The sequence below is a fragment of the Nilaparvata lugens genome, chromosome 5 (assembly GCF_014356525.2).
Source record: "Nilaparvata lugens isolate BPH chromosome 5, ASM1435652v1, whole genome shotgun sequence".
Classification (NCBI taxonomy): Eukaryota; Metazoa; Arthropoda; class Insecta; order Hemiptera; family Delphacidae; genus Nilaparvata; species Nilaparvata lugens.
The window spans coordinates 18,445,183-18,472,517 of record NC_052508.1 but is presented as its reverse complement, the minus strand read 5'-3'; the positions used below and the strand labels follow the sequence as shown (position 1 = coordinate 18,472,517).

The 27,335-nt window shown below is 34.0% G+C and overlaps 1 pseudogene; it reads right to left on the bottom strand.

The window, feature by feature from the left end:
- The window catches only part of LOC111057957, a 68,856-nt pseudogene that overhangs the window by 30,155 nt on the left and 11,366 nt on the right, over positions 1 to 27,335 (bottom strand).

Below are 27,335 nucleotides of genomic sequence, written 5' to 3'. Positions count from 1 at the left end.
ACAGGAAACACTATATAGATAGGTGAAAAACACTTAGAAACTTACATTATTATTGGAAATTTTCGATGGCTGTGCCGAAGGGAGTTGAATGCTTTAATTTCAAAGTGATCTAAGTGCCAAATGTTAAATTTTTGGAAAACCAATAAAAACACTCCAATTTTGAAAAAAAAAACATTTTTTTATTTACTGCATTATTATTTTAAGATAATTCATGAATGTAAAAAGTGTCCATGTGTTTTAAAACGATATAGCTGAAACAATCATAAAGTAAAAAATAAAAAAAGGGACAGGTTAGCAGAAAGATCCAAGTCCGAGGCCAGTTTCTTCCAAATAGGTCTAAGCCCGGTGCCAGTTACTTTCAAATGGGTCTAAGTCCAAAAAACTAACCTCATTCTTGGGCTACTGTCATTTTTTGACCTTTTCTCCTTTCAAAATTTTTATTTTCTTCTGTTGAAAATGCTACATCACCTACATCACCCATTATATTGATATTAAATTTAAAGAAATAGAAACCTTCTGTAGCCTACTTCTCTGGTAAATGAACTCACAAACAGATGACAGCCTGCCAGCTGGTGGGATGGAGTTGGATCACTTTGAAAACCACTGCCACTGGACATAGACACAGCGCATTCTATGAGAGTCTATGAAAACTAACAGAAAATGATTTGGAACATAGGTCATATAGAAGGGCATTGGCATTGGTACTTAGATCACTTTGAAACGAAAAAACAAAAAAAAATCTTTTGGCACTTAGATCGCTTTGGAATGAAAGCATTCAGTTGTTGACACTCCCTACACGGTTGACATAGATGGCACAGTCATCGAAAATTTTCCAACAATAATGTAAGTTTCTAAGTGTTTTTCACCTATCTATACGGGTATATGGATATTGGATATATGGGTATATGTGCATGTATTTATGTCTAAAGCCGTGTTTTCGTAACGGGCAGACGACAGAATTCACTTTAAATTAACATTGGTTCTTATGGGAGCGTTCACCCATCGGCAGAAAGTTGAGCAGAAAAAAAGAAATGTTCAAATCAGAGACGAACTGTCGTTCATTTTGCCGTTCTTTTTAAGGCCTATCAACACAATGCTATTTTGCTTTGACCGATCACTGCTCGTGAACCGTTTTGTAGAAAAAAAAACTAATTTCGGGATTCTGTCGACGGGAACAGACAGCTTCGAATTATTTTTCTGCTCTGATCACGTGACACCGGCAGAATAATCTTTCTCTGGATCAGATGCCATGTTCTTTTTAACCTCAATCTTTAATTGTTGGATGGTTTGTTTTGATATTATTTTGCTGTTGGTTGTCAGATTTCGGATTGCTACTATTATACTGTGAAATTAATTTGCAGTAGAAAATTGAGGTATAACATATTTCCATTGGTTTCTTTATTCTTATAATTTTTACAAGAGAAATTGAAAATGTATTTACAACAGAAAGGCGTGAAATTCATTATAAATGCGACAGTTCAAAGTTTTGTACTTTCCAGACCTGCACAACGAGTTACCTATTTGAAAATAATAGAATATGGTTAAAAATTGCTGATGTGATAGAGGATTCAAGTAAGTAGACTTAAATTTCTCATAATAAAGTAGGCTAGATCTACCGTACACAATGTGATATAATTTTTATAAGGAGCCTACCAGCATGTTTACAATTTTTATTCAGGTAGCCTACTGTAGTAGGCCTTTAATAACCTAGTCTCTAGGGCTAAATTGCTATCTTTTTCATTTTTCAAGAAGTTAGAAGTTGACGAAAGTTTATTTATTTAAAGTATACCTGTTTTAATTTATATTATAAATCTTTAAAGTGTTTTCTGTTATGTGCTACGAATGTAAGTAGGCTATATACTTATAGTATGTATAGTCTATCTAATGTGAATAGTTTATTGAGGCCCAGTTCACTTCTAATTTATTCAAAGTCCAAACTATGTATTATCATTGATGATTAACTTCACTCTTTATCTCCAAAATGGATATATGTTGAAAGATTAAATATGCTTCTTTTTTCAGGTACCATTTACAAACAAAATATTGAAGAGAATGTACTCAAAAGGAAATGCATATGAATTCTTTTTTGTTGACCAGGATGGAAAAATTCTTTGGAACCCATAGTTAGAATAAGTAAGTTAGGTAAGATAAAATTCCACTCATTTTTTAAACTTTATATAGGCGATGTCATTTTATACAGTTTCCCATTTTTTCAAAAAGTTTACCCACTTCGATGTTTTATTATCGATTTGATGTTAGATATTCAAATAGTAAGACAACTATGGTATGTGACTAAAATAATTGAAAAACTGACTGAATTTTGAAATCATCAATAGCTTACAGTATACAATATTTCGAAACAACGTGAAACCACATGAGATCAAGATGGACAGTTGAGAAGAGTGTTTAAAAAACAATGTATTCACTTATCATTCAGGGAATAGAGCTGTTCATAATATTTGGGATTCCTTCCATAAAGAAATAATTTATGTAACAGAATCTAATAATGTGATAACATTAAATCAATAATTTGATGTTAAAATGTTATCACATTATTAGATTTTGTTACATAAATCATTTCTTTATGGAAGGAATCCCAAATATTATGAAGAGCTCTATTCCCTGAATGATAAGTGAATACATTGTTTTTAAAACAATCTTCTCAACTGTCCATCTTGATCTTGAATGAATGTTGAACTTTATAAATGACCATACATTAGAACTATGAATAGATGACTTCAAAAATTCACTCAGCAAGTGCTGGTAGAAAACACTGAATAATAGCTTTAATGACAGTGATTCCAACTTTTAAAATTTATGATTGAATTCATGGATGAAATACCTGCATTATTTTGAGATTTATGTATTTACAGTTTGGTATTTATTTTCAAATCACTTAGTTCTACTTATAATGTTGTAGATAATCATCATTTCAGATTAAGCAATTAATTGATTATATTTCCATTTGATTCATTAAACTTGTTTCTCTAGATATAGAACCAATAATTACTTTATGCAGTACATTTTGGAAGAGTTTAGTAAACGAAGAGTTTATTTTTGGTCGAGAAGTAGGCCTACTAACCACAGAAATGAATGAATTGTTCATGGTATCCAAAAATATGTTGTTCACCAACAAGTTCTTTTGACCTTGGGGCACACTGATTAATCCCAATTCGTGCATGGAGATTGATGTCAATAATAATTCAACTGATTGTTGGAATTTATTGGAATTTCTCATATAATGTTACTTTTTCATTATTGGGGGGTTTCTTGCCAAGAATAATTGAACACTTATACAGATTACAAACAGAATTCACTTTGCAAGTTTTTTTATAATGAATAATAAATAATTATCAATAACTTTTTGATTTCAGGCCTAGTGGTGTACCAGCCAGAAGTAGAGGATGACAAAGAAAATCAACTATGAATAATATTCCATGGATATGATTCATGTATGATGTAGTAGCCTACAGAAGAAAGAGATGGACTAATCTAAGAAATATATTAATTTTTATCAGTAAATCTTGATGAGTTTATTTCATTTTATTCATAATAATATCCTCTTTGGGGGGGGGTTAGGGGGGGCGATCACTCCTGCTAACTAATTGCTTCAATTTAGGTAGTTTTGAAGAAAACTGCAAGTGACATGAAGGTAATAAAATTAGTTTTGATGGTTTATACTTGAGGGATTTTTAAAACTATATTCAACCCAACAGCATCGAACTCTTTATGAACAACTTTATTGGTTCTGTATGGCTTCAGTTTTTTTTTTTTTTGGAAATAATTAAATTATTTAACATTGCAGACTGGCAAATGCTATAGGTAACTCATGTAGTTAAATAATAGACTTGAATAATTGTATGAATAGAATTTTATAATTGTATGGATTTATCAAATTTGATTGTAATGAAAATGAAAACAATAAATTTGAATTTGAATAGGATATAAAATAGGGTAGGCTATATCACAATTATGTATTGCATTAAGAATTAAGTAATAGTACTTATGTACTGCATTGAATTTAACACGATTCTTATTTAAGTACGGTATATCAGCCGGGACCGTACCTATCCAATGATCAAAAAGGGGACTGCTAAAATAAAATTGCCTTAAAAACGTTTAATATTTATTTCTCTTGGTGTAATATAACCCGTAGATTCCAAAAATGTCAAATGTAAATCATTCTTAATTATCTTATTAATAATAAAATACAATCAGTTACTTCAAATAATTTACCCTTACATATTCAAGCATAGGAAATGAAAAGTTAACTCTTTGATTGACATGCCTATAAAACATAAAATTTAGCATAATTGAAGTAACTAATAATTGTGGAAAAGTTATCTGAGTTATAAAAAGCAATTAATTCACTTTATTGAATTAAATATCCAATAATCATTTTAGAATTACCTTTTGGACAACCCAAAAAGTTCATTACCCATAACACATAAAGCAAAATTCATGTCAAAGAACTAGTTCTTGAGTGTTACTGTTTCTGCCCGCTTGGGTGCGCTGCAATCGATTCTGCTTCTGCCCGTTACGAAAACACAGGTTAACGGATCTCGAAAACAGCTCAAACGATTTTGATATTTGCAATATAGGTTCTTGATATAAAAACTCGATTGCACATGGTCCCATTCCTGGGAAAACTCTCTGAATGACATGAAAAGGATAATAATTATTCATCCTTGGGAAAAAAGATTAGAATTTCGTCGTCTGTTGATAACGGAAGATGCGAGAACTGTGTGGGAGTGAGACAGAATTATGTTCAGCTGTTGAACTATTGCAATAATAAATCAGTGGATCGCACAGCACAAGAAGTTACTATCTGGCAATTATAGATAAACCTACTTGATCAACATCATCTGATTTCTTGACATGACCAACGGTATTGAATTGGTATTTGAATTGAAGTACCTATTTCAAAGTTAATCATTATTATACAGTTGTAAGTGATTAGTGAGTGTTATTCAATTTGGTTTGTAAAAAATCTAAATTTGAACTTTTGTTTTCAAATGGACTGAAAATTGGAATTCAAAAGTGTATAGAACATAACCTACTTTTTGAACCACCGTATTTATAGTGTATACATAAAAATTCGGGGTAGAAACCGTTTTAGGCTGTGCCTGTTGGTCCTTCACCAATCAATTGAAAGAATTGTGTTATATGTATCAATAAATAAATATAATCTATGTTTTTATGCTTCTATGCGTTTGCACTCCTGAGCGAAGCTCGGTACCTCGATATTGGTTACCAACAAAGTAAGTTTTATGGATAGATATCGAGTTTTAAAAGAAATTTAACAAAAATCAAATTACCTTATGTCCTCTCTCTTTCAACTTGGCCAACAAAGTTTCCAAGACAAGAAATTTTCCTGACGTTTTGATCATTTCTTCATTGACGAGAAGCATTCTGTTGTTTTTCTCGCCCGTGTATGGCATCATGACAAGGTACGGGTGATTTACAATGTGCAAAAGAGTCTGATGTGCTTTCTGCATTTTCACTCTCTCCTTGAATGCACATCCCATCCTGTAAAAATTATTATAGGTGCAATTTAGAATGCTGATTCAACACAAAGGGAATTTATACCTAGAATTATAATAATATAGCTTAATTAATTTTATATAAATCAATCAATTTTTATTCCAATCAACACAATACAATATACTTGAAAAAAACAAAAACACAAAAAATCTTAATCAAAAATAAATTTCCAATGAAATACATAAACAGGCTTCATGGTGGGGTATGCATAAAAGAAAGAAAGGAGGAAAAATACCTAGCAAACTATGGTTTCCCATGTAATAGGCAGGTAAAGGGTATAAAAAGTAAGGAAAGAAGGGTGAAGAGGAGAAAAAAGGGAAGTATTGAAGAAGAAAGAAGGAAAAAAGAGAAAAAAAATGTACAAATATTGTAAGCGAGTCCACTTTCAACAAATGTATCTAAAAGAATTGTCGTTGCAAACAGTAGTTTGAGCAGAAATCTCGAAATTCATGCGTCGCTATGGAAGAAAAAGTTACTGTATGTCCAGGTTTTTATTTCTAGTTTAGTTTTTCTACTAATCTTAGAGTCTATGAGGGAGTGGTCCGGAATAAGGTTTATTATTTAAGTGCTTATATAGATCAACTGTTTACATGAACATTCAATATTGGTGATATGTGAATATCATGATGCCATACACGGGCGAGAAAAACAACAGAATGCTTTTCGTCATTGGAGAAATGATCAAAACGACAGGAAAATTTCTTGTCTTGGAAACAATATCATAAATGAAACAATATCATGAAGTTATTATTAAAATCGTTTCATAGTTGAAAATCATTGAGGTTTCATTGCTAATGACATATATATTCAAGTTTTTACTGAAGCAATTGCTGATAGGTAATTTTACTTTATTATTTTACTAATAATTTTAATATTTTATTTATAATTAGCAGGTAACCCGTGCTCCGCAAGGGTCTATTTTAAAACTTGACAAACAGAGAATTCGACCTACTGAGGAGTTCAAAATAGGCCTATAACCATCCTCGGTAAATTAAGAATCTATGTGCAAAATGTCAAGTTCATCATTCTAGTAGTTCAGACGTGAAGATGCGACATTCGTGAATTTCCTATCCCGTACATGTATAATGCAATTCTTTCCTCTATTATATTTATTTATTCATTCATAGATAGATAATGATGCCAAACATCATATTATGGAATGCCACACAAGTGCTGTATCGTTTCAACAAAAATCCTATTATATTAAGCGAGCAATTTCGGTATATCTGTTTATATTTTTATATATTTACATCTGGTTATTTATGTTCAACGGATCTACGATTTCCACGAAATTTGGAACATAGTATTTTATGATATAAAAATTCGATTGCACTAGGTCTCATTCTTGGGAAAACTCGCTGAACGACATTAAAAGGATAATTCATCCTTGGCTGAAACAGCAGAGACTTTCGTCGTCTGTGGATAAGTAAAAAGTGAGCGAGTGATTCTGTGGAAAATCAAAATATCGCATCCCCGAAATTCATAAGCTGACTTATAGCCAGCTGTAAAGTATAAACACGATCATTTTAGAGAATTGTGTTCTGTTCATCTATAAATAAAAATAACGAGCGAAGCTCGGTGCCCCGATATTTGTAGTTATTAGTCAATTCAATATTTAATATCGGGGCACCGAGCTTCGCTCGTTATTTTTATTTATTCCTGGGGCCTGGTTCTAAAAGTAGAGCTTTTGATGTAGTTGATCACGGCATTCTGTTGAGAAAGTTGGAATATCTTGGTGTTCGTAATAATTCTCTGCATATATTGAAGTCATTTTTAGAGGATCGTAGTCAGACTGTTTGTGTCAATTAAAGTTTTTTTCAAAGCCTCTAACTGTACCACATAGCGTCCCTCAGGGTTCCATCCTAGGACCACTGCTTTTCCTGGTGATGATGAATGATATCGAATCCAGTATTGGGTCAAGGGTTTTGTGCTATGCTGATGATTCGTCTATAGTTGCTGTTGATGATGATCTTAGTGCTCTCAAGCAGAAAATGTACAGACATCAGGATGAGGCAGCAGCTTGGTTCAGGACAAACTCAAATGTTGGTGCTAAGCCTGAGGCAGGTCATTGACGGAGCAAAGAATGCAAAGCTGCTAGGTATCACTCTTGATCAGAGACTTACTTGGATCCCCCACATCGAAAATGTTTGTTCAAAGCTCAGCAGAGTGATTTACCTGCTTCGGAATTTGAAAGATTGTGTACCTAAGAACTATTTGAGAATGTGTTACTTTGCATTCTTTCAGAGCGTGTATACTTATGGATTGGTCTTGTGGGGTTGTGCTCCAGAAGTTCAAAGGGTGCTACTATTACAAAAGAAGGCATTGCGTATCATCTCTGGTGCAGCTTATCTGGAGCACTGTAAGCCACTATTCATAAATGAAAATATTATGACCATTCATGGGATGGTGGTTTTCAAACTCTTAATGAACGTGAAGAACAACATTGACACTTATCATTGTAGAGAAGACATTCACAGCTACAATACAAGGAATAGAATCAGAATAGACGTGCCCTTTACAAGATTGAGCAAGATTTTGACTAGTCCTGGCCACTTATCTGTAAAATTTTTCAATATCCTCCCTATTACAGTCAGGGAACTACCAATTGTTTCATTTAGGAAAAGATTGGAGAATCTCCTTTTAAAGAATCCCATATATTCTTTTTATGAGTTCCTTCATCTGCCTGTTTCGGATTATTTTTAGATTAAAGTTCGTTTATGTCATTTCTCTTGTGTGAGGTCTGCTTTTATTAATTCTGATACTAGTGCATGAGATTATTATTAACTAATTAGGTCTGTTTCTATCAATTCTCATAGTGCCAATTTCATTTTTTGTAATGTTCGTTTTTTGTTGTAGTATTAATGACGTTTATCGACTTGTTATATTTTTATTGACATTTCCTATTGCATTGTTATTGCTTTAATGGAATAAAAGTATTCTTATTCTTATAAATGGTCCAAAAAGTAGGTTATGTTTCATACACTTGAATCCAGGTCCAATTTTCAGTCAAAATATTTAAAAACAGAAAAGTTCTAATTTAGATTGTTTACCAAATTGAATAACAAAATAACACTCACTAATCACTTAAAACTGTAAAATAATTATTAACTTTGAATATTATGATGTACTCTAACTTAGAGTGATAAACCATGTCATGTCAACAAATCAGATAATTTTGATAGAGTCTATTAAAATTTCTAGATAATATTTCTCGCGAAATACGGTAAGCTGTTTGAATGATTACACAGCTGATCTCCCACACAGGCACAGCATCTTCTGTTATCGAAAGACGACGAAATCTGTTCTTCCAAGGTTTTTACTGGTGACTGGAGTTTATAGGCAACACAAAAATAAAAATAATCGTGAGAAAGAAAACTGCTGATGAACGCGAACAAGACCGCCACTCCATTGATTGTTCTATTGTCTCGGCTGCTTGGCTGAGCCTGGCTGGAGGGATCAAATAACCGACTGGTTTGATCTTTCGTCTGTCCGCTAGGCGGAACTACGCCAACCATTGCTGGGTGGAAGATGTTACTGCGGCCGCTCGCATTCCCACCAACGCTGCTATTACTTGCTGTCTCAGCGCCTAGTCCGATTCAGCCAAGCAACCAGCCGGCACTGCGGAGCTAGGTTTAGAGCCGTTTTCGAGATCCGGTGAAATACAAACATATAAACATCCAAACATCTAAACATATGAACAGAAATTGCTCGTTTAATAGTATAGGATAACTGGCAATATTTTTCACCATGTCACGTCTCTAAATTGCACAATTTTAACAAACGTAGATAGCAGTAGGCTACAATAAAAAATTTTGCCCACGACAATTTGATCTTTTTCAAAATAACTCTAACATAAAGTAATTATAAAATTATGAGTAAATTTAAATATCCCAATTATGAATAGGGTTATCCCATATTATTGAATGCCACACAACCGAATTTGACTTATGATGCATGATTTTGGACCGCCTTGACGAGCCGAGAAGAATTAAGTGTAGCACGATGAAATCTGAGTATTGTGTCAAAAGTTATAAGTGTTTGGAATTTTGATCCTTGAGGTGTCCTTAAGCGCGCCTCTCCACTAGGAAATACTGAAATAAAGTGCATCTAACGGGTGATTCTTATAGAACATAATCTTATGAACTTATGTCATTGTGCGAAATATCAATGTGAAGACTATGTAGTTGGTGATGATGGTTGAAGCTGAAAATTAGGTGTTTTTCACAATACAAGGAGTATTGTTGTCAGGTGTACCTGGAAATCTATATGAGATAGAGCGCTCTACCTGATCTCAGATTGTAGAGCACAAAAATACGCCCAGAGGGATTTTGAATTATACATCTAAATGGTAGCAATCGGAAGATATTGTTGATCAAAAACTAAAATTCATCAACATTTTTTTTCTTCAAATTTCACTCATTTTTGAAAAATCCTAACTCAGTACTCATTGGAGATAGAGAGTTCCGAATGATCTCATTAAATTCAGAATTTCATATTCTAGAAAAAAGGCAAGAGCAAATTTTTCTGTCCGATTATGAGATTTGGCAGAAATAGCTGAAAACTGGAAAATGAGCCGAAAATACGAGGTTTTTGGGCCACCCTGTATCTAGCACAAGGAAATTTTGCATGAAGAAATTGGTTCTGGAATTCTCATATGTACCCAAATAATATAATTATTAAAAAATCAGAACTACAATATAAATTGCAAGCACACCCCCTTTTTTATGTCTATATTGACTGGACTAATAGTCGATATATTTCATCTGTAGAACAAATGTTTTGACGACTTTTAAAAGAATCATCGAATTTCATAATACACACAAAGGAAAAAGTACTCTGAAAACAATTATATTATATACACATATACAGTAGTCTGATCGAAGTTTTAAATATGTTGCCGCCAATCGTCATTATGTTATTCCCCTAAATTATTCTCGTTTAAGAATGAGGCTTGCAGTTCAATGAGCAAGGAAAGTTGTGTGAGTGTACCACACCAGATTTTTATGTTTATATTTTATATTTGTATGTGACCGGATCTCGAAAATAGCTTTAACGATTCTCACGAAATTTAGAACAAAGTAGGTTTATGATATGAAAATTCGATTGCAATACTACTAGGTCTCAACCCCGGGATAACTCGCTGAAGGACATTAAAAGGATAAATACTTGGAAAAACAGCTGGAAATTTGGTCGTCTGTCGATACCGTAATGGAAATGAGTGAGCGAGTGCATGTGTGAGTTATTCCTCAGCTGATCTCACAAGAGGAATAATCCAGCAAGAAAACTTATTTTTGTTTATTTCTTTCTTTTTTTAGAAAACATGTTTACTTCAGAAAGTCCAGAATAGTAACTAGATGCTGTTAGTGTAGAATAGTACATAGTATATTAACAAATATTGTAGCAAACATAGAATATCATTCTAAATCGAATTCATAGTATATCTATTCTTAATTGATATGTTTGTTTTTTGAAGTGTGAATAAATTGTTATTTTGATGAGTGATAGTAGCTTAACCTAGATTTTGATTTGGACTGTAGTATAAATTTGAAAAGGGACAGTTTTGGGCATAAGCCTGTTGTGCCTTCTCATATAACTGTAAAAATAATTGTAGCCTACAACTCAATCTTCTTTCAATCTTTCGTTACAAATTTTCTCTGCTTTTACACTCCAGAGCGTCCCCCGATATTTTAAAATTATCAACAATAATATTAACATATTGCCATTTAAAATAAAGAATCTAACCTCCCTAATCTTTCCTTTCGTCTTTAAAACACAATTCAACAGAACATTTTAGGTTCTGTTCGTCTAATTTTATAAGCATGGCAATTTGAAAAAAGTATGAGTATAGCATGTGAATTTCTAAATTGTGAAAAGCTTTGTGAAATGTTCCAACTTAGCCTATACCAACCAGTCAACAAAAGCTTAATACATCCTATATTCAACAAATTCAATTTTCAAATTTTGGATTATTTATTAACCCCAAAGCCGGGTTTCAACTATACAAACATACCTTTCTTGAAGTTCCTTACACTTTGGTAGTTCACTCAAATCGAAAAAGTCATTTCTCTTTTTTTTCATAGATTCTTTTCTTATAGTTGAATCTCTTTCAGGCATTTCACCAGAAGATAAAATCTTTTTATACTCAAGATAAAGATCAAGATCATCACTGAAGAAGTCTTTATACGATGTTTCTACAGTTCTTTTGGCTGGCAGTTTTCCCTGAGATATAAAGTAAAACTTGTAGCATATTCATGAGAACAGTGAAGCATTTGAGCAACAAAAAATAGCGAGAACTTATACTTGTACTTTTTTTACTTTCCTTGCCCTATTACCATAGGTAAGGAAAGTATTGCTTTCCGAAAAATTAAGGTACTTCAATTTCCAAATTTCTATACGTTTCAAGGTCCCCTGAGTCCAAAAAAGTGGTTTTTGGGTATTGGTCTGTATGTGTGTGTTCAATGAGTTTATGTGCGTCTGTGTACACGATATCTCATCTCCCAATTAACGGAATGACTTCGACATTTAAAACTTAAGGTCCTTTCACTATAAGGATCCGACACGAACAATTTCGATCAAATGCAATTCAAGATGACGGCTAAAATGGCGAAAATGTTGTCAAAAACAGGGTTTTCACGATTTTCTCGAAAACGGCTCCAACGATTTTGATCAAATTTATACCTAAAAAAGTTATTGATAAGCTCTATCAACTGCCACGATTCCCATACCTGTAAAAATTTCAGGAGCTCCGCCCCATCTATGCCAAGTTTGATTTTAGATTCCCAATCATCAGGCTTCAGATAGAATTTTAACAAAAATTTTCAAGTGGAAAAGATTGACCATAAAAATCTCTACAATTTATGATCAGTTACATTTTCACCTAAAATTGAAAATAAGCTCGAAGTTCGAGAAAATTAGATTATTCAATAGCAAACTGTTGGCAACTGTTGATTCTATTAAATCCTTCACTATGAAGAGATAGCAGACTTCGTTTGTTTTAAAAAGACCTTTAAAATGATGTACCTCGAAGTTTGTTTGAAAGTCCTCATAAACCCCTCATAAGGGGGTGACTTAAGGGTTGTAAGTCGAATATTTTCAATGTAAACAACCATTGAGTGGTACATCATTTAAAGGCCTTTCTGAAACAAGAAAGATAGCATTGATAAACATTTTCTACACTTTTATCCAAAATGGCGGCTCATTGAACTTCATCAATTATTTCTTTAAAAACTGAAACTTCAATCAGCCGCCATTTTGGATAAAAGTATTATAGAACATTTTTATCGATGTAATTTTTCTTGTTTCAGAAAGTCCTTTAAAATGATGTACCACACATCAATGGGTGTTTACATTTAAAATATTCGACTTACAACTTCTAAGTCACCAGCTTATGAGGGGTTGAAATTTAGTTGTACGTCAAAAGGTAGAGTATTTGACCAATAACTTATCCTGATAGTTACAGTATTATATCTACAGTAGCCTCCAATTTATTGAAGGGTTCCCATACATATGACTCACTCTGTATATTTTTTAATAAATAAACATTGTTTCATCCAAAACTAAACTCTTCTACCCAGAGATACTGTAGATGTTATTTAACACAAACGTATCAAAGCATTTCTACTTTATTAATTTATACACTTGAAGAATATAATCTATATAATTAAGGCTCGAATGACACTTAATAAATGATCAAAATACGATCCATCAAACCTTATTTAGAATCAAGAGTTCCTACAGATTTCAGTTATTAACTGAAAATAAGACTTATGAAAGTGATATAAAGTATCACATTGATCAAATAAACAAAATTATGGAAAAGAACACTTGGAAATAGAAATGGTAAAATGAGAATTTGTTTAGATCAATAGTTTATTCAGATGTTCTCAAACTGCCTAAAAAATTACGAAAATAATGATGAAATGAAAATATAACTTGCTTCAACACAGATGGCCTTCTAACTACAATAAACACACAATTTGATGGTAAAAGTTGGGAAAGTTCGAGCTTTGCAGAGTACAACTGTTACAAAATCATCTAGTCTTACAGGAAAATTATTATCCTCGCCAGATAGTTACATTAAATATGAATTTAAATTAAGTTCATAGCTTAGTATAAATCGTAATAATACAGATCATCAATTAAAAAAGCTGTTTAATTTTTTTTTGACATATCTTCATTACCATCTTAATTTCTAGAGTAAATTGATGGGACTTATTTACTTACCAATTCAAAGTGAGGGAGGATTTTGTTACGGATATTTTTTGTTATGACATGTTCATACATTTCCCTCTGCACTTCCGTCATGGGACAGTACACCACCACTTCCTTTTTGGGAGGAATGTCAATGGCAATATCTTTTTTCGTCCGCCGCAGAACAAATGGGAAAAGAATCTGAAAAAAAATCTATTTGAAGGCAATAGGCTAATAAACATCAGAGGAAGTTCGAACACTGAACAACAATTGTATTTTAAGAAGAAAGCTATTTGAAAAAAATTGAGCAGTCCCAACCTTTAATCCTAAATAATTGCTATCTATTTGTATATTTTAATCGATTAATACGAATGCTATCGATTTGTATTCCGCACTGAACGGGTTACACCTGTCACCTGCTCGTAATGAATATTGGAGGAAGATGAAGTATTCCTTGAACAGAATATCAATCTGAGAAATATATTCAATTTCGAAAATAATAGCTGTTTTTCTTTTCTGTAATAGCCTAATTGGATTTTTTTCGACGAATTAGTAAGGCCATCACCCACTAACGTTACGCTTCTCCGGACATTTTTTTCGATTGTTTGTTTTCATTTTAAAGAAAATTGAAATTAATTTATCATTATTTTCGAAACCGTGCCAGTCGCTTCCGACGAAGGTACCGCACACCAGTTTTTGTGCTTTTGCAGGTCAGATGTTTCAGAAGACTGTTCGCCTGCCAGTCGAAAATGTCCTGTGAAACGTTTCGTTAGTGACCGGCCTAATAAGTAATTATGCAACAAATTGCCAATAATATGATTATGAACTGCAGTAGTACATACCTGATGCAGAGTAGAAACCATTTGACTTTCCTTCTCTTTTTTCAGGATAGTTTGAGCGTCTTTGCCAGCATTGTTGAGGTCAAGCCAAGCGTTGAATGTGGATAAATCGTGAAACATATCCGGCAGCAAGAAATTCAACAGAGTCCACAGCTCTGTCAGGTTATTTTGCAGTGGAGTACCTGTCAATAGGAGCCGGTTCTGCGAGGTGCATGATGTCGAAACTCTGCCCAACAAATAAATTAGATAAGTGTATTTGCTTTGAGCTCATGTTCATACAAAGGAGTTGCAATAAATAACTAAATGTCATTGTCAGTCAGCCAAAAATCTCAAGACGCATGAACAGTCATATTGAGATCATATTATATTCAAAGACTCAAGCTGGATTCGCACAGAAAATTGAAAATATAATTCCCATGAGTTCTAATTCATACTCACTCAGCCGGGCTGAGTGGGAATTATATTTTAACTATCCACTGTCACTGTTCTGTGCGAATCCAGCTTTAAGTAGCTTAGTTCTTCACATCCACTTGTAAATTACAAAATACAATAAATTATTGGATGCATTTCATAAATTACATCAATATAAATAAAAATCGAGCCTCAAATTTGACATTCAATAATTTTTTATGTGTGCACCGAATTAGATTATTTTTTTTTAGCTGTGTTTGTTATGCTAAGGAGCAGGTTTATGGCCTATCAAATTTATGATCAGATTTCAGGACTTTTTCCTACTGTCCTACAAAGTTACCATGTAATCCTTATAGAAGATTTGTGAACTGGCCACACACAGAAATAAAAATCAGCTGTTATAATCATTGCGTCATCCAACAGCCGTCGGTAGATCTATTTTTCTATTTTCTTTCTACTGATTCACAAAATTGTAATTCTAATATTATTGCCGCGGTACGAACGAAGTCCAATTCGTAGAATTCGAAATGCTGTAAATTTAGAATATGCACGGGAAAATCAGCAGCAAGGAGATAAACCATTCAATTTCCCAGCAAACTTTGTTCAACTATATCTAAAAATAAAAACTACTGCACAACTAACTAAGCACATAGGAAGTCCATATTGAGATATAAATGTAAATACTGATTGTTGGATAATTTTCATAAAAAAATATAGTGCATTAGATTAAGCTAAGGCTAAGCACACCTGAGGAGGCGCGGCTTGGAGATACAAAGTGATGATCTTATGGAGATTGCCTTATCACACCGTTCCACGCCATGCCCGATTCAGTGTGTGTGTGTATGTGAGTTCTTTCATTCAAACCAATAAGCAAGAAGCAACTGGATGCAAAATACTGCATCGCGCCTCTTCAGGTGTGCATCCAGCTAAAGTTTGCATTACTATTTGGCGGTACGAAGTTCGCCGGGCCAGCTAGTACAAGATAAATCAAGGGATGCTGATACTACTCTCACAAAACTCCCTCAGCTTTATAAAATATGCGTTCTGTACCAACCAATCATGAACTTGTTTAAAGTTTTTTTAACATTGCCCTACAATGTTGATGTTTATATTGGTGTTGTATGCTGACGATACAACTATCTTACTTGAAGGAAGCAACTATCAAGATGTCATGGAGAGGGCTAAGATTGCTATGCAGCAGCTCAATGGATGGTTTTATGATGATTCCTTGAAGCTTAATCTAAGTAATAGATGAATTACTAAATAAACCTGGATTCGTACATAGCAGTAGGACATATCAGTGCAAGTGTCCAGTAGTGACAATATTATTCCCATAGTTATAATGGGACTAGTCATAATAGCTTGATCGGGCTGAGTGGTACTAGTAGCCTTGCAACTCATAGGAGAAATAATTTCACTGAATCGGACACCTGTGCACTGATACTGAAATGTACGAATCCAGTTAAAGGTGGAGACAAATTTGAAACTATTAACAATGAAAATACACAATGATTGACTAGAGTTGGTAATAGCAGCACAGATTGAAATTTATCTCTCAGCGAGTTTCCTTTTAGTTGTTCTACCAATTGATTTGAATTTTTGTTCAATTATTATTAGTAGTAGCAGGTTAGCAGCCATTTTGAATTCAACGAACCTGCTCAGCTGAGTTTCCTTGTTTTTGATCCTATGACCTTCATCCACAACAATGTACTGTCAGTTTATGGAATACATCAGTTCCCTTTCCATAAGAGGAATTTGATAAGATGTCACAACCACTGGCATAACGGCTGTCAGTTTATCGTTAACTCTGGTGGCTTTTTTAATTTTCTTACGTTGGGCCTTACGTTCTTCTTTATTGCCATGCAACACAACTACAGGAATCTGGAAAAGATCATTATCAATTAATTATAAACACAAATCAATGATAGATGCTCTGATATTATTATATTTATACGTAAGGTTGACGTATAATAATATTAAGAAGCTGTACAGATGTGAATTGAAAATGGCTCAACTGAACCATAATGTCAAGTTTATTGAATCGGCTAACAATAAATGCTCAGCGGCTTGGAAAATTATTCGAAAAAATTCCAAGCCTGCTCAGTCTACTGTTACAACTGTATCCTCTGAAGAATTCAACCAATACTTTATCAGTGCTGTAGCAGAAATTCATAAAGTGATCGAGCCTTCAGCTATTTCTGCTGAGGAGCTTCTGGTATCTTCCCCAAAAACACAGGCTATATTTGTATTAAAAGAAGTATCATGTGATCAAGTCTCTTACATAGTTTCTAGAATGAAGTCATCCACTAGCAAAGATATTTATTCCCTTTCCAGCTCCTTCATAAAACAAGTCATTGAATTTATTTTACAGCCATTAACATCTTGTTTTAATGCCTGTATCAGAGAATCAGTTTTTCCATCATCACTCAAGCATTCTAGAACAGTGCCATATACAAGAGGGGGGACAAAGATTCACCAGAAAACTTTAGGCCAATATCGGTACCACCCATCTTTAGTAAGATATTTGAATAATTATTGCCACACAATTATATGAATTCTTTGAATCAAATAGTTTGTTCAGTGAAACTCAGTACGGATTTAGGAAAGGTAGGTCAACTATTGATGCTGTTAGTACCATCGTGGCTGACATTGAGAATGGTTTTATGATAAGAAGCACACAGGATTGGTTCTTTTCGATTTGACTAAAGGATTTGATGTGGTGGATCACAATATTTTATTAAGTAAATTAGAATTTCTTGGTATCCAAAAACAATGCAAACAAACTATTAGAATCTTATTTACAGGGTCGTATCCAGACAGTATGGTTAACTCAGAGTTTTCCAAGCCAATTGCTGTACCACATGGCGTTCCTCAGGGGTCCATTCTTGGGCCTCTACTTTTTTGGTCATGATGAACGATATGGGTTTAGCATTCGATCCAAGGTGGTATGCTATGCTGATGATTCATCATTAGTTACTTCTGATGTGGATCTCAGTGCTCTTGAACAAAAGATGTCCAGATGTCAGGGCGAGGCAGAAGCCTGGTTTAGGGCAAACCGTCTATTTTGAATACAACCAAGACCCAGAAGCTAGTGCTTGGTTTGAGACAGATCAGTCAGAGTGCAAAAAGTGCTAAGCTTCTTGGCATTACACTAGATTATAAACTCACATGGATACCTCATATAGAAAGTGTCTGCTCCAAACTTAGTAGGGTTATATACCTTCTTCGAAGGCTCAGGGATTGTGTACCCGCACACTATTTAAGAATGTGCTATTTCGCTTTTTTTCAGAGTATCTTTATGTACGGGTTGGTCTTGTGGGGTTGTGCCCCGGATGTGCAAAGAGTGTTCTTACTACAGAAAAAGGCTATAAGAATTATATCAGGTGCAGCGTATTTGGAGCATTGCAGGCCATTTTTATAAAGGAAAAAGTTATGACAGTTTACAGTATGGTAGCTTTCAAACTCCTACTTCAAGTAAAGAAGGATATAGGATTATATAGATGCAGAGTTGACATCCACAGCCATAATACACGAAATAAGACAAAAATAGATGTACCTTACACAAGACTGAAAAAAGTATTAACTAGTCCTAATCATGTATCCTTGAAACTTTTCAATATTCTGCCAGACTCAGCCAGAAACTTGCCTTTAACAGTATTCCGACAAAAACTTGAAAACCTTCTCTTACAGTTCCCACTATACTCGCTTTCTGATTCCTCCAGCTGCCAGTCGAGATCATTTTTGGAAACCAACGTGATAGTACTCTGTAGTATTTTATATTTTATGTGTTTATATTTAAATGATGCATTATGTACGTTGGATTATTTTATTCTTGATATTATTGTTTTATTGACAAACTTTTATTCTATTATTCTGTTATTTTATTATGATGTATGTATAATGTATATTTTGACGTTTCCGATAGCATGGTTGTATGCACTAAAGGAATAAAAATCATTCTTATTCTTATTCTTATATTATTGATAATTAATCAGTTATCATTCAGTTTCATAATTTTTGCTATAATGTATGCAACACATCCATACTTTATCACTATTGATATAAAACTTGAATTTTAAAACACTTACGAAATGTAAAATGCACTTACTAAAATGTAGTGATTGAGAGTAAGTTTCTACATTCTGATGATGACCTACACCAAAATATTGTAAAAAAATTGAAAAATATCACCAGTAGAAAGTTTATTTTTAGCCTCTGCACAGCCTTAAACACCGAACTCAACACTTTATAAAGACAAGATATATTTTTTTAAATAATTTATATTTTTATTATACAGTTTTTACGAACTCTCTACCAATACTCTAGGGCATTGTTCCTGGGTAAGAAACATATCTAAATATCATATTTAAATTGTCCAGAAGTCTTCAGTTACTCACACAGCGGTCATTTTGTTTTTTCTCTTATTAATTTTTTTTCCAAATAATGTTTTAACATACGAAATTGAAACTTTGCACAATCATTTATAACAACTAGACAAAGCTACAAAAAAATTATGATAAATTTTTCAATTTCATAAAACAAAATAACGACCATTTAAAATTTTGTTTCTTAAATAACTCTGAAACCGTTGGTTTCACAAAAATTACAAGAATAACTTTTTTAGTAAATTTAATCACCTATCGATTGGTACCTGATTTGTTAAGATTGGACCAATATTATCTGATATGGCAGGTTTTCTTAACTCATGCCAAGACCAAGAGGGTTATGTAACATTAACTATTGTTTCAAATAATCTAAAATAGCTTACAAATGACATGCAAAGCAGACGTCTTATTATTGTGGCAGACTTTAGCCGCATTCCTTGGCATGCACTGCAATTAACCGCCAGTGGTCACCTATCACTAAAACTGCCATATCTCAGTTAATATTGGTCCAATCTTGACAAATCAGGTACCAATTAATAGTTAATAAAATTACTAAAATAGCTATTTATGTATTAAAAGCGTAATGCGCGACTTTATCGCTCACGCTACATACCAAATTTTTTCTACAACTGTCCAAACCTATTAAATTACTTATATCGGCGGAGTTACAATTACCGACTTTTTTAGGTTAAGATCCGACCTTTTGACGAGCTGCTTACCATCAGCTGATTGGCGAGCGTAAAGAAACTCTTCTGCGCATGCGCGATTGATTTGCGAGCGTAAACAAATTTACTGCGCATGCGCGGATGGTTAGCGAGCGAAAAAGTAGATTCTCCTCAGAAATAATCTGTTTTACGAGGAGAATTGAGTATAAAAATTCTTTTTTCTACAGTTACCTTGGAAAGTGGCCATTGCTGCACTGATTACAGAACGCAAAGAATCACTTTTCCGCTCTAGTGCGGGAAAAATTTTTCTGCACTCCAGATTTGCAACATGGCAACGCAAAATAGTTGGTGGGTTATATGAAGGATTAGTGCACGAAAACAAAAATTAAGTTGGTAACAATGACTGTGGTATACCTCACTGCACGTTATAATAATATCAAGGACACCGAGTTCGAGGACAGCCACCACATTCAGCACACAGCCGCCTTCATTAATTTACTACTACATTATTCAATTTTATTTATTAATAATGAAATTACACAGAAAAACATTTGATGCATTTCAGGGAATTTTACCCATAATTACCCACTTTTCATATTCAATGGTAACTGTAGGAAAAATTAAATGTGAAATACGTGCGCAAAGTTCCTCTGCTGCACTCAAGAAGCCATTCCCCGCCCTCGCCTACGACTCGGGCGTAAACGTTTCTTTCGGTGCAGCAAACTGTCACTTTGCGCACTAGTTGCACAAATAACTATTTTTACGCGCAGTTGTTGGAAAAAGTTATTTTTGTCATTTTTTTGTGAAACCAACGGTTTCCGAGTTCCTTAAGAAACAAAATTTTAGATGGCCGCCATTTTGTTTTATGAATTTGAAAAATTATCATAATTTCTTTGTAGCTTTGTCTAGTTGTTATAAATGATTGTGCAAAGTTTCAATTTCGTATTATTTAGAAAAAAGCCATTAAGAGCATGAAGATCATGTCTGTAGGGAACACCACACACCAGGACATTGGTCTTCGAATCAACCTCAGAAAGACATCTCATTCCTCGGTCCACAGTCTTGGATCAAACTGGAAGGATTCGTCACGATGTCGGTCATTTGTCCCCGCGTAATATGATAACACAATCCTTGACCACCCAAGCCAAGACCATCCTGGATAACGTGCTTCAACTTTGCACCTGGTTTAGAACAAACCAAAACTTTCAACTCTTCCCCCAGGTCGATCATATAATTACTTAGCTTTATCCCATGGCTAGCCGCTAGTATCGTCACTCTCCGTTTCTTAATGGAGGTAACCCTCTTACGGCGCTTCAAATGATGAGTCCTAGTGAGTTCAGTTTGAGTAGAGAATTGGTGAACCTGAGCCTCTACTTGTACCCTGTGTGGAATCAGAGGTGATGACTCGTTTGAAGAGAGCACCGAAAATCTGTTTTCAATATCAATAGCATTAATTTCTAGTATTTTTTCTATAAGCTTAACAGTATTTCTGTGCGTGATAAAATCTCCAACCTCAATAGAATTTTGTTCAAAATTAATTTCTTCGTCATTGAACATTGATGAAATTCTTTTAGACTCATTTTCTAACAATTTTATTATTTGATCGTTTGAAGCTATCTCTAATTGTAATGTGTGAAGTGCTTCATCCATTCCTTGAATCTGATTATTTCGACTAGCTCGGGTACGCATCACGTTCTATTCAATGACATTATAAAGATTAAGTCAGTTTTATTGGGAATAGATATATGTAAGGAAAATGATAAGGGAGCGTCAAGAGGGCAGTCGAGACAAAAGCGGAGAGGGAAGCCCCTGAATCAGAATATGTAATGATTTATACAGTATTTTCAATTCAAAATACCCGCCTGATAAAACGCAATTTTGAGATCGAGCTCCAAGTCATTAGAGTACCATGGTTAGCCTACTAACAGGTAAACGAGCAACAGTTGAACGGCTGTAAAGTAGGTACCGGTCTTTTGACAGTTATAATAAAGATAACACTATCAAACTTCCTCGTTATTCTCATTATCTTCTAATCGACGTCACTACTCAGTCCTTGTGTCGACAGATGACAGTTAGATTCAGTAGCTGTTTACTGATTGCACTGATCTCCGGTAAATACCGGTAGCTAGAAATGACCGAAAATCGCAAAGATGGTGTGAAAAGTTTGTGAGCTTTACTTGGTTTTTATAGTGAGGTCCACGTTATAATGACAGTGGAGAAAGATAGAAGAACAACGTTGTCGATCCTCACTGTCTTGTCAATGCCTTCTTGACGGTAGCTGATACAGGTTTATGAATGTAATATTAATTATTCATTCTCGTTTAAAATAATCAATTATATTTCATTAAGCAAGAAAATATATTTTTCAATCATTAATGAATTTTCATAATTAAGATGAAATATTTTGTTAATTAATTATTAATTCTACATTGTTAAAAGCTGATCTGGCAAAAGCGCAAAGCGAGAGAGAGATAGCGCTATCCGCTTTGTTGAATAATTGATTTGATTGATTGCTAATCAAACACTGCCATCATAACGTGGACCTCACTATAGTATATTCTACTAACAGTTGGTGACTCATGGATAATATCAGCAGGTATCCTAGAACTTTATGGGCCGGTTTCCGAGCTCGGGATTTAGCTAAGTTCTAGACTTTAAACAGCTGGAATCAGAAAATAGGCTTTCCGAAACGTGGCATAGTCGTAGTCCACGTTTAAATTAAATTAACACAAAATAAAATAAAGAGAAGATAGTGTAAAGTTTCAGCTATTTTGAATTATTTCGTCAAGGAAAAGCGTTTAATTAGCGTTTAAGCGCAAAAGCGTAAAAGCATTTAAGCGTATAATTATAGAATTGAGAGGAGTTGCGATAGAGCAGTGGAAGAGAATCTTGGTCCCGACAACGTTACCCTCGACGATGTGTGGAAAAAACTTGAAAAACTCGATAATTTGGACGTCATGATGAAGGATTTGAGAGAGTTGAAAAAATCGTTTACCCGAATTTCGCGTCACCAAATAATTCAAAATAGTTCCAAAGGTCATGAAGCTAATAATATCAGTACGAATGTGAAGAAAGCAAATCAGTTTCCAGGCAGTTTAGGATCACGTGGATTTTCTCAGGCGGGGGCAATCGCAGGAGGTTGTCGCTGAGCCGATTCCATTGTTTTCTCAGAGCGATGAGGGGCAGTTTCAGCATGACGATTGCACCGAAGATGCCCATTTCCAGCATGATAATAGTGTGAGCGACTCCAGTGTGGAGGCATGCGCCATGACGCCCGCGGAGAGCCGGTCACCCCATGATGAAATTCCACTGAGAAAAACTACGAAGCGGGCAGCAGGCAATGCAGGCCCGCTCACCGATTGGCTGGAGAGTGGCAGATTATTCAGGCAAGCAGGTCCCGTCGAGAAGAATCAGTCCCAGGGAGGTGAGTTCCAGAAATTATAGTTTCCAGGTCAAAGATCTCATCATGAAGTCTCTACTTCAAGTGATAATATTGACTATTTAAATGTGATCTATTGAAACTGTCATGGAATCAAAAATATTTTCAATCTTGATGGACACCAATCTAAAATGTTGAATATTTTCAGTGTAATCGGTATTAGTGAAACTTGGTCACATTCAGTAAAAGATTTTTCGCCACACTTGGATGTAATGAGCTGGTTTACGTGCGTCATATGGAGGCCGAAAGTGATTGTTTTCCGACCAGGCCGGTAAAACTTTACGGCCCTAGGGCCGTAAAATGGCCTTGAATAACAGCTGATCGTGTCCGATCTCACAAAAATCATAGAGATAATCTCATAACGACTGTAATAATCTATATAATTATGTATCGTGAATCGCGGTATCATGTCTATAATATATTTTATGAATTACTGTTTCATAATTTAATATTTATTATTGTGTTTTTGATATCAAACAATAGAATACGATGATATCTCCATAGCCTCAACAATATAATGTTGGCTGCATTGTCCATTGTCAGAAAGGTAAGTATCGCAAGTCTTTAAAAGTGAAGAATCGATTTGAAATCAAAGTACAATAATTGTATCAATATTTAAAAGTGAGGTAGAGTAATAATTGTTTCTTTTTTATTATCGAATTCCACTTCTAATGCAATACAATCAACAATAATAATAGGAAAATACAGCAGAGATCTAAAGTTTAAGGTAAGCCTACTGGTGAAACTCAGCCTTGACTGAAAAATTCCTAGTAATTTTTCTGTAATTCATTATTAAAACTTTTAGATAATTTTTCTTCAATATCAAACCATATAGAGAAAACATTAGGCCCACTCAAGATTGAATCTTCGAATGTTTTCTCTATGATTTAACTATTTTCAGAGCAATATTTTGTTGTGAAAATGCCGGCAAACCGGCTTCAAGTTTGCCGCTATAGGCTACACTATATTATAGTAGCCTACATACGTTACCTGACTTACAGGCCTCTTCGATTAAGAATATGCAATGGCCGAGAGCATAAAGGCGTAAGACATCAGAACTCAAAGCTCAGTGAATTACAAACATGATCTAGGTTCGAACCTCGGTCAGTGACATTTTTTTTTGTCGATGAATTTCGACTTTTATTAGCTATTTTTTATATTAGTTACCGTAATTTAAATTTCAATCAATTTTTTAGATATATTTTGAGACAAAACTGTGAAATATGCAATTATATTAATTATTTAATCACATTATCTCAAAATAGTAATGAAAATTCTATTCATCCATCTATCCATGAGATATTGCACAAGGCGCAAAGCGCGAGCTATAAAAATTCAAACAATTATTCGAAATATTAATAGTATAAAAATATTGTCACTATTGTAAATTATTAATTAGTAATATTGAAATTAATTGACAGTGAAAGTTGTCATAACCAAGATTCAAACTATCAAAATAGGCTGTTTGAATTTTATTTATTTTTTAATTTCTTATATATTGGGAAGTTTTTTTTTGGTGTGGCGAAAAATAGCGTTCGCACCATGGGCAAAAATGTATTTCCGGCTCTCAATCTTTTCTAGTCCTCGGCCTACGGCCTCGGACTTAAAAACCGATTTCGAGCCGGAAATATCTCATTTTCGGCCCTAGGTGCGAAATATACTATTACAACTATTTTTCCCAATTACATTATAATTCAGAGAATTCCTGTGAAGGAAAGTCATATAGGCAGATCAAAAGGAGGTCTCATACTAATATGTAAAAAGATATATTCTCTTACTGTATTAGAAAATACAGATTCATATATCTTCGTGAAAGTGTCACTATCACAGTTTACAGTTATTGTAGGTCTTGGAACAGAAAAAAATATTTTGATTTAAACTCATTACACACATTTCTACAAAACAATAGGGACTCGACACAAAGCTATCAAATTGTAGACAATTATTCACACTCAAACAAGATAAGTCTCGTTTTCAATTAAAAAATCGTATTTAAACTGAAATTCTGATTCGAGGATTTGAGCTAGACACCTGTATTTGGTCTCATTCGAAAGATAATCAAAAAAGGAAGTTTTTGCGCTATAAAAATTATTTCGTACCCTGGAAAAAAAATCGAGAAAAATGTGTCTGAAGTTTTCAAAAAAACTTAAAAAATCACTCTTTTTCAACTTTGACCGCTAAAAAATACTACTCAATAATCGACTTTGGCATGTTTTATACCTCAAATCAATGTGAAATTTTGTCCTCTTTTCTACAATGTACTTAAAATTCACTTAAGACCAAAGGTTCTTGAGATATTGACGATTTAATGACTGGAAGTACGCCTACTTGAAAAATATCGAAAAATCGATATATCTCGAAAACGAAGGTCGATAGGAGAAAATTTTACTGAACATTTTTTGTTGCAAATTGCATGTAGAATCTATGGTAGCCGGGGTTTACACCTTATCTGGGACACCCTATATATTAAGGTGTAAACCCCGGCTACCATAGATTCTACATGCAATTTGCAACATATATATATATAATATATATATAATCTCTCTTTCATTAGGTGAATAATTTTTTTCAACATTTTCCAGTTTCTCAATGATAGGGGAGTGATATTAGGTCTTCTAAGGAACCATTATCAACAGCTGGTACCAATCAACTACACTTCAACTCCAAACTACCGTTTTAATACCAGTACACAATAATTTATCACAGGGTGATGTGTTTATTACAGCTGGTAACTTTAGATGCTAAATCATATTATCACAATATGATCTTGAATCATGATCATCTTTCCGTTCTTCAGTAGCCGCTCGGCCGAAAATTTCGAAAACATATGTCTGTAAAATGGATTAATAAATAATTATTATTAGCCCCCCTATTGAAATCTCTGTTCAGAAACCATCCCCAATATTCACACAACATATTCCCAAAGTTTCATGCCGTTATGTCAAGTAGTTTTCAAGTCTACAGGGAACAAACAAACACACAACACACAAACAGAAATTCATTTTTTTATAAATAGATTTCCATTCGGCTCAAACAAAAGCCTCTCTAAATAAAGGTAGAATGATGAGGATTCAGTTCTGTTGTTTTAACATTTTTTCAAATTACTTTCGAAAAGTTCATGTGGTACCTACTATTGTGTTGAGACACTTCTGGCGCTATCATAGTTACACCACTATTCTGTTCCACAGTCCTATCTCTTGCAGTCATTAACTATATCTCTATAATAACTATATAAAGTAAAGAGCTGGCTTATGCACGTACGGGATAGGAGAATCATGTTTGGCATCATCACATGTGAACTACTGGACTAATTAACTTGAAATTTTGCTTATAGATTCTTAATTAACCAAGGATGGTTATAGGCCTTTTCTCAATTCTTCAAAATTTCATTACGTCAAGTTTTAAAATAGATCCTTGCGAAGCACGGGTTCTTGCTAGTCAATAGATATTCTTCTGATTCTGTTCCGCCGCCAATTTTTCTCGATGCAACCCACCAGACACTCGATGTAGACATTCATAATTATGGTAGAATTGAATTATGTTTTGAATAGTTTAAAAGATCGGAAAGCTCCTGGCTCTGATGATGTAATTAAGAGTTCTATAAAGCTTTACCACATTGTTGGAGAGTATATTTGTTGAACCTTCTAAATAAGGTTTTCAATAGTCAAATAATACCACATGAGTGGTGCAATATACTAATGTTTGTACTACACAAGAAAGGAGATCCCAATGAGCCTAGCAACTATAGGATTATTGCCCTAATTAATACAATTGTGAAAATTCTTACAAGAATAGTTGAGTCCGTTTGTCGTTGTGGGCGGAAAATAGCGGTGCTCTTCCAGAAGGACAAAGTGAGTTTAGA